At 36.6% G+C, this 16,538-nt stretch overlaps 1 protein-coding gene and 1 long non-coding RNA gene across 8 annotated transcripts in view; both read left to right on the top strand.

The window, feature by feature from the left end:
* Positions 1-16,538, top strand: part of SUPT3H (SPT3 homolog, SAGA and STAGA complex component) — a 530,131-nt gene that overhangs the window by 191,078 nt on the left and 322,515 nt on the right. The window lies entirely within an intron of this gene.
* On the top strand, positions 6,220-14,876 carry LOC119874172. Its single transcript, XR_005367782.1, has 3 exons — positions 6,220-6,546; positions 14,102-14,148; positions 14,837-14,876. It is a non-coding gene; the product is annotated as an uncharacterized LOC119874172 (long non-coding RNA).

Genomic DNA, 16,538 nt, shown 5'->3' with positions numbered 1-16,538 from the left:
TCCTCGCAGGGAGCCCGATGTGGGACTCCATCCCGTATCCTGGGATCAGACCTGAACTGAAGGCAGGCGCCCAACCGCTGAGCCACCCAGGCATCCCGGATAGAAGTACTTATGTACCATTTTGAGAGTTACGGGACTAAGAAAATTTTCAGGTAGGTTATGCTAATTATGATGGTTAATTTATTAATAATTTATTATTTATTTATATTTATATTTTATATTTATAATAATTTAATGGTTAATTTATTAATAATTTATTATTTATTTATATTTTTATTTTATATTATATTTATAATAATTTATTATTTATTTATAATTTATTAATGATTTATTAATAATTTCAGTTGTAAAGAAGTGTTCCCTACCATAAATTACAGAAGCTTTAGAAAGCAATAGTTTCTTGAGGAGCACAAGTAAACAATACTCTAATTACACACTAAAATCAATAGATGTTGTTAATACTGTGATCATGGATATAGTTTCATATGATGTGAGAAGTGAACTTTAACTGCTAGTGTCAGAATCAAAACCTGAATCAAGCTATTGCCATGTTTCATCAAAAGTTCAGTAATTATTGCGCTCAATGTTTTCATCATCTTAATTTTCCTTATTCTGGCCAGAAAGGAAAAAAATCAGCTAAAATCACCAGTCTCTTAGAGAAGGCAGATTGTTACCATGAAATATGAAATTCCTGATTAGGAAGATCAATTATATATTTACTTTTCCAATCTCCATAATAGAGGTGGGTGGGCAATTGCATTCTAGCTAATGAGAAGTAAATAGAAGTCTGCTGAAGGCAAAGTGACTAGGGCTCCATCATCCTTTGATTTGAATGTTGATATGAGAAAGTGTGGCAGTTGTCCTCTGACTATTAGGTGACAAGCATGAGGATGTAAAGCAGCATTGTGAAGGAGGAAAGATCATGTTCCTTGGTTGTGCCCGATGAAAAGCTAAACCTTTACATTCTAACAGCCGCCTATCTACAGTCTTTTTAAGTGAGAAAAATTACCCCCCACATATTTAAGCCACTGTTGGTTAAACTTTCTGTTACTTAGAACCAAATGCATTCTTAGTGGACATAACCAATAATTCACTTTTTATAGTTTTTATAATTCAGTAGGGTTTTTTTTTTCTTTTTGAAACATAGGACCTTAACATACTTATTGGTGGTTGATTATGATCATCACTTTATGTACATGACACTTATGTACTATATTAGATAAAAGTTATTTTTTATATGTGTTTTAAGTTCGATTTGCCAACATATAGTATAACATCCAGTGCTCATCCCATCAAGTGTCCTCCTTAATGCCCATCACCTAGCTACCTCATCCCCTGCCCACACTGCCCCTTCTACAACCATTTGTTTCTTCCCAGAGTTAGGAGTCTCTCATGGTTTGACTCCCTCTCTAATTTTTCCCATTCAGTTCCCCTCCTTTCCCTTATAATCCCTTTCACTATTTCTTATATTCCATGTATGAATGGAACCATATGATGATTGTCCTTCTCTGACTGACTTACTTCATGCTTAATACCCTTCAGTTCCATCCATGTCGAAGGAGATGGTGGGTATACATCCTTTCTGATGGCTGAGTAATATTCCATTGTGTGTGTGTGTATGCGTGTGTATACCTACCACATTTTCTTTATCTGTTCATCTGTCAAAGGACATGGTGGCTCCTTCCACAGTTTTGCTATTCTAGACATTGCTGCTATGAACATTGGGGTGCAGTGTCCTGGCGTTTCACTACATTAGTATCTCTGGGGTAAATACCCAGTAGTGCAATTGCTGGGTCATAGGGTAGCTCTATTTTTAACTTCTTGAAGAACCTCCACACTGTTTTCCAGAGTGGCTGTACCAGTTCACATTCCCACCAACGGTACGAGAGGGTTCCCCTTTCTCCACATCCTTTCCAACATTTGCTGTTTCCTGTCTTAATTTTCACCATTCTCACTGGTGTGAGGTGGTATCTCGTGGTTTTGATTTGTATTTCCCTGATGGCAAGTGAGGTGGAGCATTTTCTCAATTGCTTGTTGGCCACGTGTATATCTTCTTCGGTGATATTTCTGTTCATGTCTTCTGCCTATTTCTTGATTGGATTGTTTGTTTCTTGGGTGTTGAGTTTGATAAATTCTTTATAGATCTTGGATACTAGCCTTTATCTGATATGTCATTTGCAAATATCTTCTCCCATTCTGTAGGTTATCTTTTAGTTTTGTTGACTGTTTCGTTTGCTGTGCAGAAGCTTTTTGTCTTGATTAAGCCCCAAGAGTTCATTTTTGCTTTTGTTTCCCTTGCCTTCATAGATATACCTTGTAAGAAGTTACTGTGTCCAAGCAGGAAAAGATTGTTGCCTGTGTTCTCCTCTAGGATTTTGGTGGATTCCTGTCTCACATTTAGATCTTTCAACCATTTTGAGTTTATCTTTGTGTATGGTGTGAGAATAGTCTAGTTTTATTCTTCTGCATGTGGCTGTCCAATTTTCCCAGCACTATTTATTGAAGAGACTGTGTTTTTTCGAGTGGATATTCTTTAATTTGAACAGTTGTATCTTCATTTTCATTAGTTTCCATAAATCTTTTTAATTCTTCTATTATTTCCTGGTTGTCCCATTCATAGTTTAGTAGGATGCTCTTTAACCCCCATGTGTTTGGGTTTCTTCAAAATTTCTTCTTGCTGAGTTCTAGTTTCAAAGCATTGTGGTCTGAAAATATGCAGGGGACAATCCCAGTCTTTTGGCATAGGTTAAGACCTAATTTGTGACCCAGTATGTTGTCTATTCTGGACTAAGCTCCATGTGCACTTGTGAAGAACACAAGTGTATTCAGTTGCATCTGGATGGAAAGCTCTATAAATATCTGTGAAATCTATTTGGTCTAGTGTATCATTTCAGGCCCTTATTTCTTTGGTGATGTTCTGCTTAGAAGATCTGTCATTTGCTGAAAGTGCCGTGTTGAAGTCTCCTACTTAGTAGTGTATTATTATCCAAGTATCTCTTTACTTTGGTTATTAATTGATTGATATACTTGACAGCTCCCACATGAGGGGCATAAATATTCATGATTGTTAGGTCTTCTTGTTGGATAGACCCTTTAAGTATGATATAGTGTTCCTCTTCATCTCTTAGTACAGTCTTTGCGATAAACTTTAATTTATCTGATATGAGGATTGCTTACCCCAGCTTTCTTTTGAGGGCCATTTGAATGGTAAGTGGTTCTCCACCTTTCATTTTCAGGCTAGAGTTGTCCATAGGTCTAAAATGAGTCTCTTGTAGACAGTACATGTATGGGTCTTGCTTTTTTAACCAGTCCAATACCCTGAGTCTTTTGATGCGATCATTTTGCCCTTTCATGATCAGCGTAACTATTGAAAGATATGAATTTAGTGTCATTGTATTACCTATTCAGTCCCTGTTTTTGTGGATTGTTTCTTTGGGCTCCCTCTTTCTTTTACAGGGTCCCCCTTAATATTTCTTGCAGTGCCTGTTTGGTGGTCACATATTCTTTCAGTTTTGCCTATCCTGGAAGCTCTTTATCTCTCCTTCTATTCTGAATGAGAGCCTTGCTGGATAAAGTATTTTTGACTGCATGTTCTTCTCATTTAGTACCCTGTATATATTATGCCAGCCCTTTCTGGCCTTCCAGGTCTCTGTGGAGAAGTCTGCTGTTAATCTGATATTTCTCCCCATATAAGCTAAGAATCTCTTGTCTTGAGCTGCTTTAAGAATTTTCTCTTTATCTTTGAAATTTGCAAGTTTCACTATTAAATGTCGAGGTGGTAATGGTTCTTATTGATTTTGGGGGGAGTCCTCTCCATCTCTTGGATCTGAATGCCTGTTTCCTTCCCCAGATTTGGGAAGTTCTCTGCTATGATTTATTCAAGTATACTTTGTGGTCCTCTCTCTTTCTCTCTCAGCCTTCTCTGGAATCCCAATTAGATATATATTCATCCTTCTCAAGCTATCCTTTATTTCCCTAAGCCTTTCCTTGTGGGCTCTTAATTCTTTTTCTCTTTTTTCCTCAGCTTCCTTCCTTTCCATCAACTTGTCTTCTTGTCACTCATTCTCTCTTCCACCTTATTAACCCCAGCAGCTAGAGCATCCAGTTTGAATTGCATCTCATTTAATCTGTTTTTAATTTCGGCCTGATTAGATCTCAATTCTGTGGTAAGGTCTCTAGAGTCCTTTATACTTTTTTCCAGAGCCACCAGTAGCTTTATATTTGTACTTCTGAATTGAATTTCTGACATTGTATCTAAATCCAAATTCTGTAAATTTGTGGCAGAGAGTATTGTTCCGGTTCTTTCTTTTCTGGTGAATTCTTCCTTCTAGTCATTATGTTCCAGTGCAGAGTGTCTTATGAGCAGGCTGTCAAAAATACCAACCACGACCTAAGTAAAATACACCCTAGATGATTCTGAAGAGGTCAGTGACTAGCAAGTAAAAGAAAAAGAACAGAAGAAAATAAAACAAAAGGACCACTAAAGTGAAAAACAAATTTTAGAACAAAGTAGTAAAAATAAAAAGCCAAAAAACCAAAAACAGATAAAAGAAAAAGAAAGGTGGGGGGATGGTGGTGGTGAGGAAGTGGTAGTGGAGAGAGAATGTAGTCTACATGACAGGTCTACATGACAGTGATCCTCTTGGTTCTGAGTGTATTTTGTTCTGTATGTTAGGGGACACTCAATCCCAAATTTATATAAACCAGCAATATTTCTGTATAGCCCCAACATTGACTACCAAAACATAAACAAGATAAAAGAAGGGGGCAGAGTGGGAAGGAAGAGCGAATATAATCCCACAGAATGAACCAATCCGGTGTTCCACGGTGTTCCCCCTGGTTCTGGGCGTATTTTGGTCATGTGTTAGAAGGTACTAACTTCCACCATTGTAAAACAAAACCAGGCAACAAAAACTAAAATACAAAAAACAAATACCCATATCTTGTATCTACCAAAATTATACTGAACGCGTTGAAGGGAATCCAGAAGTGTAAAATATATCTAAGACATGTAATTATAGAAATATGAAAGTCAAAAAGTATTACTCAGTATGAGCTGTTTATCCTGTGGGGCCTTTGTTCCCTAGAGGCCCCGCCTCTCCCAGGCACAAGGTGAAATGAAGAGGAAGAAAAAATGGTTGGGGCCAGATTTTCAGCTCTGAAGTCAAGCTCCCCACGAGTAACTAACCAGTCTCCCAGTCCACACTGGCCTAGATGCTACTGGGGGCCAGCGTGGGTGTACTGATTTGCACAGCTTGCAAGGCACCGAGTGGCCAGAGAGTTCTTGCTTTCCTGTGCCCTCCTCACTTCCACCTGTCCCGGGGGAAGGGAGGATCGCTGGCTTTGTCCACTTGGGTGTCCTGGGATCCGGGGCCTTGTGCTGCTGGACCCGCACTCCTGGGGACCACCTCTCCCAGTGGGAATGGAGTATAGCCACCTCCTCCGTTGCGGGGCTCTAGTGTAAAGGCCACTCCAGAGCCAACCCTCCTAACTGACTGGCTTCTCCCAAATGTCCCAGAGGGCTCTCCAGCCCTTTATTGATATTGGACCATTTTTTTTCTCTCTTAAGATTTATTTATTTATGAGAGAGAGAGAGAGAGAGAGAGAGGCAGGCAGAGACACAGGCTCCGGGGAGCCTGATGTGGGACTCGATCCCAGGACTCCAGGATCACGCCCTGAGCTGAAGGCAGACACTCAGCCGCTGAGCTACCCAGGCGTCCACGGACCACAGTTTTCTGTCATCTTTCCCCTGGGTGCCCCTCCTCTTTAAGTGACTTCAGGAATCTTGAGGCTTCACTGCCTCTCCTGCAATTCTGCCCAATTTTCTTGCCAAACCCTGTTCCGTTAGGGAAAATTCTGATGTGGATTTTTAAAGTTCCTGCCTCTCCAGGGCTGGGCATTCATACCCCCTGAAGCTTTTGTGCCCCGGAGGCTTTCGTCTCTCCACTTAGGCCTGGTAGTCGCGGTGTCCCTCCCCCACTTTATTCTTTTAATTTTTTCGCCTTCCTACCTTCTTAGAAGTGAAAACTTTTCTCTCTGTAGCATTCCAGCTGTTCTCTCTTTAAATCGCATTTTGAATTTGTTGGTGTTGAGGATGTTTTGAAAGTTATCTAGGTAAGTTTATGGAACCAGATGAATTGAGGACCCCTATTGTTCTACCATCTTGCCCCTCCCTGATAAAAGTTTATTTTAAATGGCTCTATTCATGGCCAGGTTTAGATAACACATGCTAAGTCAGGTGGAATATTTTAGTGCATGTTCTTTGATGATTACCAATAACAGCAGTTAGGAGTGAAATCGATTGTATACACTTGAGCTTTGGTTTTGGGGACATTATTTCTTTGAATCATTAATAATGCAGCACAGAGCTTATTGTTTCTACTTAAATCTGTAGTTCATTTAGAAGGATTGGAAATACAGGAACTAGTGCTCAGGAGTTCTATATTGATCACTATCTAAGATATATAATCACTTTATCTCACAACATAATTTGATAATTTCCTAGGTCAGCAGAAGACTTTGCTTACTTCTGCATTCTACTTTCAGGTAAGCATCAAAACAGGAGAGGAATTGCCAGTTTACAACCTAAAGATGTTGAATGAAGATAGTCTTTGTAAAACACCCTACCCTTTTACTACCTAGGTGGTCAAGTTAATCTTATGGTTAAGTGAAATCTCTTCTACCCACAGTTTCCTCTTATTTGATCATTATAAGCAGGTCATTATTCTTTTCATAAAAATAATTTACGTATCATTTACCACTATGAGCAAGTCTCCTGGTTCTCAGAGAATGAACACACAGGGACTGGAGTTGGAGTCTGTTGCTACACTTGTCCTTTGAACTACCTGGGCAAGTCCTCAGATCCTCAGGTAGTTTGTGAACTCCTTTAGGTTATGAAACACATCTTAACTCATCTTTACATCCTCAGCGTCTAACACAGGGCTTTATAATAGGTAGTTCTATAACCATTTATTTCATTGAATTGTCTTTTATTCTGATATAATGTTTCTTTTTTTTTAAAAAGTGGGTTTCACTAAATTATAGGCAAGTCATAATATGGAGTTACTTTGGCGGAATCTGTAGAACAAGATTCTGCTTAGTTTTGTAGTGTTGAGAAAATGAAAAGTATCTATGTCCATTAAAAGCAAACTATGGCATTCTGTTTGTCAGTTTTATGTTTTTTTTTAAATATGTTCTGAAGAGTTACATGCATTTGTATATATATTTTCATGAGATATTGTGGTTGTTATACTTGAAATGTAACATTGTATGTCGACTATACTCATAAAAATAAAAATCAGTCAATCTAATCTATATTCAGTACGTGCTATATTTAAGGGACTATCTGGCATACAAAGGAAATGACATAATCCTTAACCTTCCTGGTCTTATAGTCCTATTGAGGGATAAAGATATTTGAATTAATTTTTTTAGAAATAGTGCTGGAATAAAGTAATATAAAATAAAGTGTCTCCTTGTGTCATACTGAAAAAAAAAAAAAAAAACCTAAGAGTTTGATAGTGTTAATAGGTCTTCATTAATTGCTTATTGATTGCCAACTGTGATTAAGGTACCAAGCAAAACAGGTTTTGTGTGTGTGTTGAGAGTTAGCAGCTTTGGGTAGAAAGGGAGCCAGCTACAATTCTTGCCTTCATTAGAGTTTTTTTAAATAGGAATAGTGGTTTTTAGTAAAGATGGTACTTCCAAGTGTGCTTTAAGAAATGCAGCTTGGGAGTATCCTACCCATAGTTCATTGTAGAGGAGGGAGAAAGTAATAAGAGTTCATATAACTTTGAGATTTCTCTGGTGTTTGTCCTTTTGTTATGAAAAGTGTTGCCTTGCATAGAGATCAGGTCTCCTGAGGTAGGAAGAGTCAACCCAGAACTTATAAGATGCATGTTAAATAGAGTTCCTTTTCTGTGGCTGAAGAGTTGCTTTTATAGCCAGCCCCAGGTAATGCTTCCTTATGGCCACTGTCATTTGTCAGTTAAACAATACCTTACTGGGCAGCCCGGGTGGCTCAGTGGTTTAGCGCTGCCTTCATCCCGGGCCTGATCCTGGATACTGAGATTGAGTCCCACGTCAGTCTTCATGCATGGAGCCTGCTTCTCCCTCTGCCTGTGTCTCTGCCTCTCTCTGTCTCTTATGAATAAATAAATAAAATCGTAAAAAAAAAAAAAAATTCCTTATTTCAGAGAGAGGAAAATTTGTGGACTTGGTTAAAAGATTTCATAAAAGGAGCTTCTTTTGAGACCTAGAATAGAACTTTGGGGTATGCAGAGTTTTCCTTGTATAACAGAAGTGTTGTTCTCTTACAAATTATACTTCCTTTGCTTCTATGAGGAGTTTTAACATACTCATTAATTTTTCTCATTGTGCTTTCTTATTCTACTCTTCTCATTTAAACATACAAATTTTACAGTTTTTTTTTTTTTTCAATTCAGTATTCATTTCAGGCAGTTAGGAAACTCACCATAATTCACTTACATATAAAAAATGTTTTTACCAGCTAAAACAATATTTTTCGTTTCAGATTTTGCTATGCTTGCAAAATCTATGATGTTGTGATTCATTTTTATGGAAAATCTTTACATCTTTAGACTGTAGACATAGTACTTATACTTTTGGTCATCTAATTTTAGACTAATTTTCAAGAAAACATTTGGTCATGCATTTAAAATGTTTTCTCTTCTACTCCAAAGGCTTACTGTTTTGCTACTCCTTTGAGTACTTTTCATAGACCTATCTTTTTGTAAAATTCCTTTCAACATTCCAGAAACTGCTCTGTTTGGAGATCTGTCTCATACTAATAGTTTTTTCAAAATAAATAATGTAGTGAGTGAGTTTGTATCTTAATTGACAAGAAATAAATGAGTTATACCTCAGATTACTAAGTGGTTGTTTAAGAAAAACGCATTGGCATCCTTATTGGTGATTTTGGTTTTAGCTATTTGAGAAGTACATGCCATGCTTTATGATAGCCCTTATGATACTGCATTTCAAATGATATTTTATAGTTCTGTTTTATTTCTCTGGTGACTACAACATAAGCTAATATCATTTGGACCCAGTTTCTTTTAAAATAACCTGGAACTAATTTTGGGGATGTTGGACTGACGATCTTGGTGGTGGTGGTGGTGGTAGAATGTGTGTGTGTGTTTTGTGTGTGTGTGTGTGTGTGTGTGTGTGTGTGTTTAAACTGTGGCTTCTGATTTCTACTTTCAAAAAAAGCTGAGACTAATAATTATTGAAAATTGCTGACATAACTGAACTGAAATGCATTAATATTTTATTCTTAAATTTGTGAAACAGAAAATGAAATAATTCAAGAGCAAGAGAAACCAACCAACCAAAACAATATATAATAGGGAGAAACTAAGTAAATATGAATTAAAATACTTTAATTTAAAAATTATTGAAAATTGGGGCACCTGGGTGACTTAGTTGAGCATCTGACTCTTGATTTTTGCTCAGGTTGTGATCTCAGGGTTGTGGGATCAGGCCCTTACCTACCTCAGGATCCATCCTCAGCATGAAGTCTGATTGTAATTCTGTCTCTACCTCTCTCTCTGCCCCTCTGTCTCCTTGTGCATGAGTGTATGAGTTCTTTCTCTCTAAAATAAATAAATAAGAACTTTAAAAAGTAGTAAAAAATTATAAAATTTATGGTAGAGATGTATAGAAACTAAACATTTACAATCTATTTAAAATGCAGAAGTGTTGCTGTTCAGAAACTAGGTAGATGAATTCTGGGTTATGGAAAAATCATGTTTCTAGCTAGTCTCCATGACACTCCTCTTTGAAGAAAGTTTGGTGTTTAGATACTGGGTAAGGCTATGATGCCAGCCAACTTAATAATGGTAAACTGCCAATCAGTAATAGATCCTTTTTCTGGGATACTTTTGATCTGCATCTCAGATATCTCATGGGCCTGATTTTGGAGCCTTGGATGTCCAGTTAGGCAGCTGATTAAGTAATTTGGAATTGTGACTTCATGAGACGTAATTTGAATTGGTGCATTCAAATATGCCTAATAATCTTTCACCTAATGGCAGGTGGATTCAATGTCACTGAATACAGTATTGCCATGCATCATAGGAAAATGGGCCTATTGCATTGCCAACAAGTGGAGCTTGATCAAATCTAGCATAATATATTTGATGGCATGCTATCCTTGAATAGCTGTAATTATACTGTATTAGTTTCCTAGGGTTGTTGGCAACAAAGTACCACAAACCCAGTAGCTTAAAACATACTATATTGTCTCACAGTTCTAAAGGCAAGAGGTTCTAAATCAAGGTGTCAACAGAATTGGTTCCTTGTGAGGGCTCCCAGGAAGAATCTCTTCCATCTTTCTCTCCTAGCTTGACCATCTAAAAAGAACTGGACACCTTGGTCATGCATGTTCTTTATTGAAGGTAGGAGGGTAAGGATGTGGAAGCAGGACCCCCATACAATTGCATAGATTTTTTTGACACAGTCTGTTACTGATCATGGAATGCAGCAACAAAGATGGATACTTGATTGAACTGAGAGATATATATTCCTTACCTCTTGGATTTGATCCCCTTCCATCTCTCTCATTTCTTTGATCTTGTGATCACTTTTCCAGTGAGAGAGCCCTACTCACTAGCAGGGACCAGGAGGGTACCTGGTAGCAGTAGGGTATGTGTTGCTGTTTTCTGTTCTTGATGCCAGGACCTGTACAATGTGTTTATATCAGGATATGACCTTTGTCTCTGTGTCCTCATAGCATAAAACATGTAAGGCAGTAGAGTGGGAAATAGGAATATTTCTGGAAGCCATTCCTATACCAGGACAACTAGCAATAACCATACAAGGAAGTGACTGTTCACATCTAAATCTATCACATGAACCTCAAACTAAAGGTACTCCAGCTCGTCTTTCTCTTAGCAGGATTATGAAACAGAGTCACTCCAAAGTTACCCAACAAGAGGGAACTCTGATAAAAGAAAGTCCATCCTTCCATATGGAGGAAAGACAGCTTTCTTAACTAATGAAAATACTTTACTTCTGTTTATTTTTTAAATAAAACTATATGGCCATGTATCTTAGATCTCTTTAGGGCCATGGCAAGGTCTGATACAAGAGAGGAGACTTCAAGCTTAACTTCATTAATTCATGGTAAATTCACTTGTGTGTTTGTTCATTGTGTGTGTGTGCAAAATAAACTTGAAAGTTATTACAGTGTCAATAAAACACAATACAAACAGACAAAAACAATATGAGTCTATCAGTATAGTATTAATGTAAAATAGTAAGAGTTGATTCCTACTAAGTATATATATACATATATATATATAGTTTGCTGAATAAGCTATATACAAAAGCTCTTAATTGATTTTTAAATTAAATCAAATATTTATTTTATGTCTAATCTTCCCTCAGCCTTATTTTGGTTTCTGTGGGGATTACAAATATAATTCTTATCTTTAGTGTGTTTGTAAGAATTGGGATAATATACCCACATGGAATAAGAGTAATATACAACATTATGATAATTATATAATAACTATGTAGTGTATATAAGAATCTTGCTATCTTCACAAAAACTGCAAGTTACCAAGAGAGAAGTCGTTTTTATAACTATAGAAAGGAATAAACAGAATCTGCAAGTAGATCCTGGAGCTGGGACCAGGATCCATGTCATCTGGCTCTTATCTTTTTTATCCTTAAGTTTTTAAAACTCATTTCCCTCTTTTATAAACAATGAAACACTTTTTATAGTTTCATGAAGTATAATTATACTGTATTAGTTTTCTAGGGTTGCTGGCAACAAAGTACCACAAACCCAGTAGCTTAAAACATACTATAGTGTCTCACAGTTCTGAAGGCAAGAGGTTCTAAATCAAGGTGTCAACAGAATTGGTTTCTTCTGAGGGCTCTGAGGAAGAATCTCTTCCATCTTTCTCCTCCATCTTCTGGTGATCACTGGCAGTCATTGGGATTGGTGGGTTTATATGGATCCTTTCATCTCTGCCTCCATCTTTTCATGGCGTTCTCCCTATATCTCTGTGTCATCACATGGTCATTTTTTAAAAAATTAGGACACTGGATTGGAGTTTGGATTGGATTGGATTGGATTGGATTGGATTTGGATTGGATTGGATTTGGAGTTTACTCTGCTGCAGTATGTCCTCATCTCAACTAATTACATCTAAAATGACCTTATTTCTAAATAATATCATATTCTGAGGTGGTGGGGTTTAGGACTTAACTTTTTTGGGGAGACACACAGTTCAATCCATAACATATACTTAGGCAGATTATTATTGTTTGGTAAATCTCATTTTTCTCTTTGAAATTCTGTCAATAGAGATTTTAAGGAAAACAGTTCCTAATTTGGCCACAGAAGCCACATTACTTTACGTGAGCCATTTAACTTCTTTCAGTGAAGAAAAGATAACGTTGTCTTGTGTTATTTATAGTGTGCCTTCTAGAATTGAGTAAGGTGATACTTTAAAAATGCTGTTGCTTGTTTTTTCCCAGTGAAACATTAATTGCAGATAATTGCATTTTCATTGAAAATTATTGACAGTGATATTTCTTTTACGTATTAATTTTCTCTCATCATACCAATAGAGGTCAATATAAGTGGTGGAGTCTTTTAAATTTTCTACACATGTATCCTGACAACTAGATTATCAGAATCTCACATTCTTTTTCACTAGTATTGTAGAAATTGTGGTATTAAAAAGCCCTAGAATTAACTCTTATATCTTTTAACTAAAAATATTATAAATAATCCTTCAAGTTATTTATTCCAAAAATCTTTATGATAAAAAGTGAAATAACACTATTTTATATATTTTAAGAGAAGGCCTACATTTTATGTTACAGGTTTCTTTCTCATACTTGTTTGTAATTGCTGTCTAATGTAATTAGAGTATTAAAAAAACTTGTTTCTTGTGCTATAAAAGTGTTCATATTTTCTCTAGACTGACAGATGAATACTGCAAAGCTGGCATTGATTTAAATATTTTTAGTAGGAAAGATCCCAGATACTTTTTGAAATAATATTTAATCATGTGAGTAGCAGAACAGAAAAAGGAAAGAAAAAGGAAGAAAGCATTTGAAATTTATGCCAGTCATGCAGTCTGCGCCTTTAAATGTGGTGACAGCAGAGGTTATCCGAAGAAATGTTTGCATTGAACCTTTTGACCATTCTACAACTCAGGAAGGATGCAACAGTTTTGTTAGTTAAAAAACACTATACAAATGCTGAGGATATCTGCATGGCATTAGGGGATTGGAATCATTTTGTCATCCTGTGATAAGAATGAGACCAGGTGGCTCCATTCTGTGGCTTAGGATGTGGGTTTCTCTGGTTTTGCTAGTCTCTGATGCTGAGGGAAACAAGTTATGTATGCAAAATGAGCTTTTTTTTTTTTAAGGTGCATGTATGTAGCATGATAGCATAATTATTGGCTGTGGAATCTATTGGGCATTCTGTGACTTGCTTGTTCTCTTTTTGCTTGTTTGCTTTTGTTTGTATGTGTGCATGTATTTTTACCTAGAGTGTATGTGGGTCATGCTAAGCAAGTACAAATACATTCCTTAAGACAGAAGTGCTGTGTTTGGCATTAACTTTTACTGTATTTGACAGTATCTGTATCAGTATCAGTATCTGTATCTGTCTAGATGATTATTTGCTGTAATGTGTATTTTAAAAATATAAATTGCTGATTTCTAGGTAGAACGGCCTATGATGCATATATGAAAGAAATTTTTGCTCCTTAAGCCTCACAGTAGTGAGGCTTAGTGCTATTGCCCTAACCTATGAGGTTCATTTCCTTAACATGGTCATCCTGAAATCTCGGTCTTGCCCCTTAGTCTTATTTTTTTAAGATTTTATTTATTTATTCATGAGAGACACAGAGAGAGGCAGATACATAGGCACAGGGAGAAGCAGGGTCCCTGCAGGTAGTGTGACGTGGGACTTGATCCCAGGATCCTGGGATCATGACCTGAGCCAAAGGCAGATGCTCAACTACTGAGCCACCCAAGTGCCCCAGTCTTTTCATTTACTTGCTTTGCTTTTATTTATTGAAAAATAACATTCTCATTCACTTTTTTATAGATGAGAAAACTTACGGTTCCAGCTTAGTCAAGATTCTTATCACCCCAGTAAGTTTAGTTTCCATTTGTTTCACACTTATTTTAGTGTGCTATCCTTCTCAGATGTGCCTTCTTTATTTTTCCAATATTTAATCATTCCCTCATTGGTCATTCACTAAGTGTCATCCTCCAGTCTTTTTTCTTTTTTTAATAATAGCTTCACACATATAGTAAGAGGAGTTTCCATGATATAAGCTGTGAAGTAGTCTCATATTTAAGATGAAACTTTGCTTGTAGTGAAAAGGTCATCTTCACAGTACTCATAACTTTGGATGTTAGTTGTCTATTTGCAAATGGCAAGGTGGAACATGCCCAAACCCAGAGAAAAAGAACTTAAAAATCATTTTTACTGTGGCTCATTATGACCCCTGTGAAGCAGAGACAATGTTGTTCACTATGTTTCTAACAATTCCTGAATCACAGCTATGTATAATGGCTGTGAAGTAAATAATCTTGGAATAAATAAATGATACCAATATCAAACTACCTGTCATTTGAACCAAGAAGGCAAAACACAAAGTGTTAATAACCTTCAGGATTATTCTTCCTCTGAAATTAGCTATAAGTTGGGAAAGGAGCTGCTTCCTCAGGTTAGACTCCATCTCTCTCAGGATTTTAGGTATACTGCAACGCTTTGTGCTTCCATTTGTGTCTTTTTTCTTTTTTTAAAAAAAGATGTTATTTATTTATTTGACAGAGAGAGACAGAGAGCAGGAGAAGCAGCAGAGGGAGAGAGAGAAGCAGACTTCCTGCTGAACAGGTAGCTGAAGTGGGGCTCAATCCCAGGATCCTTAGATCATGAGCTGAGCTGAAGGCAAACGCTTAACCGACTGAGCCACTCAGGCTCCCTCGCTTGTGTCTTTACATGGCTTGCATTACAGGAAGAACAGATCGTTAACAATATTATTCTGATGTAAATATACCTAGTCCAGGATGTAAGCATACATATTTAAGAATTTTATTTTTATTTATTTATTTATTTTTAAAGATTTTATTTATTTATTCATGAGAGACATAGAGAGGCAGAGACACAGGCAGAGGGAAAAGCAGGCTACATGCAAGGAGCCTGACATGGGACTCGATCCCAGGTCTCCAGGATCACACCCTGGGCTGAAGGCAGCACTAAACCGCTGAGCCACCAGGGCTGCCCAATATTTAAGAATTTTAAAACGATTTTAGCACTTTTGCTTTTAGACATGCTATTGAATTACTAATATATGTCCTGTAACACAATTCGACCAAATTGTGCTGAAAAAACAGTATTTCCCTCAACTTTTAAGATATTAATGGTAAACTTCAGCTAAAGCCTTTACTTTAAAAAAAAAAAAAAAAAGATAATGTTCCTAAGGCCGTGTGTGCCCAAAAACATTAAAGGAAAAAGCTTACTTGAAAACATTAGACCTGTGTCTAAACAGAGATCTTGGCAAGAGCAAAATTATTTGCTTTACTGTGATCATTTGTGATTATTTAAGACAACTTTTTTCTTTTAAAATCCCATATAACTCAAAAAAAATCCCATATAACTCCATTAAATTTAAGTGAATTCTTGATAAAGCTGTTAAACATAATCTGTAATCATTTGTATTTCCCTTTCCCTTACCCATGTATTTATACATAACATTTACCATAATTTGATTTCTAAGTATGGTTTTGACTTTATTTTGTTTTGTGTTTGGGCAGAGATACATATCATATAGAACTCTCTCATATAATAAAATATGATCAGCAAAACTGGCTATGAGGTTCATTGATTATGTTCATTTAAAATTGATTTCTTAGAACTAGAAGAGGAATAGATAACATATTAGGTATCATTTTCAAACATGTTACAGATAAAGTGATTATTTTTACAGAACATATCAGGACATAATTGACAAGCACAAATGTACATAGAGATAGTGGGATATCTTGTCACTAGGATGTATTACCATGGTGAATTTGTCTTGAGCAATGCAAAATGAAACCTCACTTTTAATTTTTCTGTAAATAAGGAACCAAGAATTACTTCTCAGCCCCCAAAATGGTTTTGTTCAGCAAGTGGGATTTGTTTTATAAACTGCACACAATGCTTTTATGCAGTTGACTTTGTTAAATTTCATCTTCACTATTAATGGAGGACAGTCAGCTCCTATAGTCATATTTGAAACTACATTCTCTTGTCTCATTAAAGAGTACCACTTTGACTAGAAGGAACACTTTCCTCTTTGGAGTTTGCTAGAGAGAGTCATAGTAAATGGGATGAATATTGAAATCCTAGAGGAATAAACCATCAAGATCTCAGGATCCCTCTTCTTTGTAGACCCATTGTTTTTTCTCCTCACCCCATGCCTAAAATAGATCAGTGTAAGTTTCATGTATTGGGTTCTCACCTAAGATTTTAAGGACAAAATTCTAGCTGC

The sequence above is a fragment of the Canis lupus genome, chromosome 12, assembly GCF_011100685.1.
Source record: "Canis lupus familiaris isolate Mischka breed German Shepherd chromosome 12, alternate assembly UU_Cfam_GSD_1.0, whole genome shotgun sequence".
Classification (NCBI taxonomy): domain Eukaryota; kingdom Metazoa; phylum Chordata; class Mammalia; order Carnivora; family Canidae; genus Canis; species Canis lupus.
The sequence above is the reverse complement of the archived record's forward strand: the minus strand, read 5'-3'. Positions and strand labels throughout refer to the sequence as shown.